Consider the following 4,134-nt stretch of genomic DNA (forward strand, 5'->3'; position numbering starts at 1 on the left):
GTGGTGGTGTAACGATTCACCGAATTTCACCGGCTGTAAAGAAAGGGTGTCAGTAAATTTATACCGAAATGTGAAAGGGATATTAAAATAAAGAGAAGAATGTCACAAGGTACAAGAATCTTGATTTAAAGTATATGCTTACAAGAAACATTAGCTGAATGAGCCATTTTCTAACCTGAATAACAAACAGGCACAACATATCAGAACATATTAACTAAGAGCTGGTGACCTGAATTGATAAAAAAACTTATATTTTATAGGTACATTACAGATTTTTTGAAAAAAATATTTACAAAAGTTCCTTCATATATTCATGCATTTAATTACCAAAAGTACGATGATTTAGAATACTGTACTGTATACAGTGATGACATCAACTACATGCCATGAAATCCTATCCAATTTTCGATTAAGAAGGAAACCCTTGTTTTCAGGGGCTATGCCTGCATATACCTGGCATATTTAATGTTCCAGTGAATGGTTTTGTGATTCTCCAGGCAACTTTTATCAGTTATCTGCTAATAGCTAAATCATCGAAATTTAATGGACAATACGCCCAGTATGAATTGCATTGGAGTAATGACTCTGGTCAGTTTTTGGAATAGAGCATGATTCTCAGGTTTTACGCTTCATCTCAATTTTTATATTTCGATACTTGTCAAGCATAACATAAACATTTCAATAATGGTTTATTACTGAATATAGACATGATTTTCTGAACTATAATTAACTAAGTATTAAATCTTTGATGTAGTTTAAAATCTCATTGACAACGGAGTTTAACTCTCTAAACTAAGCATTTGAGTTATGTTTAAAGATTGAAAACATCAAGTACAGATATATCTTTCTATATTTCTTTGCTTCGCAACATCTAAATGTATTGAAATAGCGCCTTTAGCTTAGATTGTGTTGATTAATTTATCAAATTCATTACTGTATTGTTGTATAAGAGGCTATTAGGATATGGCCGGTGTAAGGATGTATTTAATTAAACCCTAATAGAATTACGACTCAGTCATTATTCTTAAGAAAAAATGGCCCATGGGTCACACTTTATCGACTACTTGATTGATTGTCCGGTTAGCGCAATGGTAAGCGCGCTCGCTTCTCACCAAGATGACCCCACGTTCGATTCCCGTCGTGGGCGCATGTGAGTTTGGTATAGGGCCGCGTTCTCCGGGGTTATATACTTTTTTACAGACACGATCGTGGAGAGTCATTTTATTATGTTTTAGAGGTGGCAGGGGGAGGGGCACAATATTATTCAGGAAATGAGTCACTTAAGGATAATGATTTTATGTCGGCCCAAATATGTTCCTACACCGATCAAGGTATGAAGACAATGCAAGATGCATCTCACGGATATACGAAAATGAATTCACAATGCCCCAAAATGTGTTCATGATGATGTAAACACAATTGAAGTAGATTTGACATTCGGAGTTCAGTTTCACCAATATGATATATTTTCAAGTTTCGATTGTATTTTCCACGGTGTATACGTATACAGTAGAATTCCGTTGGGTCTAGCTCGTTTTGCTCGAATTCCTCGTTGGCCCGAAAATGTTTCATGATACTGAAGGTAAGCATTTCCGCTTGGCTCGAATCATCCGAGGCTCGATGTATGTTCGCCGGTCCCTATGAGTTCGAGTTAATGGGGTTCTAATGTACTAACGATTTTTATCAAAAATAATAGTGAACAACAAAGCTTTTAAAATGAATAATTATAAGAGTGTTCATATCTTTTATGAAATGCGAAATCAATCAAGCTTCCATTGTAAAATCAATATTTAGACGCTTAGTAAAGCATACCCCTAAATACAATTCAACCTATGAAACGACCAGATTCATATAAATCAATATAGGTTACATTTACATTCCAAATCAAACAGTTGTAATAAGCGTTCTATTTTAATTAACAGCTGCCACATGTTTAAAAAGTTTAGTGTTACTCATTAAAAAAACAGCAGCATATTTTATGTATAAGTTTACATTTAGTTTAACTTGTCAATAATTATGTATAACACTTAATACTTCTTCATGTTTTTCTTAGCAAAAATTAATACATAATTCTTCCAAATCTTGACCCAAACCGCAGCACGGTACGAGCAATCCACACGCGCACGGTTCCGCTAGTTGACATGTATCATTGCAAAATAGTTAGTTACTTAGATAGTTTATAATAATGGATACTCGTTTGCATTAACGCTTGGCGTAGTTCGACGCGCGCTCCGTCAGCTCTTCGACTTCAGTCGGTAGCCTGTTCATAGTCAGAATTTGAATTGACATAAACTTAGCATAAATTGTAAGATTGGAGGCAAACAGTAGAGGCATAAGCTGTAATTTGGCGTGTTGATGTACTGTCCAACTTGGAGACCTTGTAGAAGCCAGGAGAATTTAAAGGGGTGTTAATACTCTTGATAAATAACTGTCCCATACCTGGAACGTTGGGGATACTTTCCGACCCTCCTCTCGGAATTCGTCGAGCAGAGGCACCAAATGAGTCGCAATAGCTTGGCAGAAACTTTCTATTTCAGGCTCTGGGTAAGAATCATCATTCAAACATCTGAGTGTTGACAAGACCGATGTAACGTCATAATGTATATGTTTGTTGTTGTTTATACACCAGCTTTCAAAGTTAATGAGCAGACGGCTGTATAACACTTCGTCAATCAACTTGAAGGCTGTCAATGCCAGGTCGAAATCTTTCCCAGTCATGATGTTGGCTGCTGTAGCTTGGGCATATGTTCCAGCATCGGTTAAAAGATGCTTCAGGCCTGCTTCCCCGTACAAGTAGCCGATTCCAGCAAAGATAGACATGAGAAGGTGCATCCCACCTTCGACAGAAATAACACCTTTCAGAGAAACGTCTTGACTCCATACAATTTCACAAGTTTTTGACAGCAGTCCCATGTCAAAAATTACAGGGATATGACTGTCCTAACTCGTGCATAACCTCTTTGGCCCGAAGAAGTGTTGTGTACACAGTGCTGTAATCTGTTGGTTTGGCCATGATGATTGGGTTGTAGGCGATAGTTGAGATGGTTTGATTGGCTTGCCCAACTGAATTTGCGAAAAAAATGCTCCAGTTTGGAACTTTTTTATCTTCAGCTAAGTCATCACAAAAGATGGAGCTCCGTTCCAATGAGTATAGCAACTCCTTCAGTCTTGCACATTTTACAGCATTGGGCTCTACTGGATTTATTTCGTCTAGTGTGACAGAGCTTTCGAAAACGGGAGTTGGTCTTTGACTCGGATTCTGGTAAGCAGTGAGGCAGCATAAACTACCACCTGGTAGGCATTTTTTTTGTCGAATGTCCTTCTGGATGATTTTCCTTATCGTTGACTGATTCTGTTTTCAACACTTGTACTGGACACTAGAATACTGGTCATTGCATGAGTAGTCCTTTTCCCATCAACCGTCCTCTCATTATGGTCCCAATTATCTGCCACTGCGACCACTAGTTTACCTCCTCTCTGTTTGGAAGCAATATTATCCGGTACAATTCCTCCAGATGGTGTAACTTTTCTGTGCTGTAATTGCTTGATGAGCAGCCGAGGTTAGAAACATTCTTAGATCAGGATACGTTATTGTATACCCAAGGGCTGACATGTCTTCAATTAAGTGCCGGCTGATGAATTCGTGGTAGAGATGAACACCTAGCCCAAGATGCTTCGGTGATGGGGTTGACGTAACTAGAGTAGTAGTGTCGCGAGCGAGTGTTATACATTTTCTGTTTGTGGTTTCCGATGCGGCATTGAAACATTTCCTGTCTGATAGCCAACATACACCTTTATAAAGCAAAGGCTCGCAAAATTCTGCATGGGCAGACATGTTCATTTCATTAGGTGAATAGTATTCAGAATGATAATACATATCGACTGTAGAATTATAGTCCATTACTCTTCTTCGTAAAATTCCAATCGCTTTATGCACAATAGTTTCGTCTGTTTCTGGTTCTGATTCTGTGGTGTTCTCATAAGAGCATTCGTTGTCGTGTTGAATGATTTGTTCGATCTGTTTCGCTTCTCTAATGGCCTCACCTATTGTTTTATTAGACGAACACACCAAATCAGATTTGCCATGCTGGTGGACAAATGCTATCTCAGGCCATATAGCCCCAAGCAGCTTCT

This window comes from Mya arenaria, chromosome 10 (genome assembly GCF_026914265.1).
Source record: "Mya arenaria isolate MELC-2E11 chromosome 10, ASM2691426v1".
Taxonomy (NCBI): Eukaryota; Metazoa; Mollusca; class Bivalvia; order Myida; family Myidae; genus Mya; species Mya arenaria.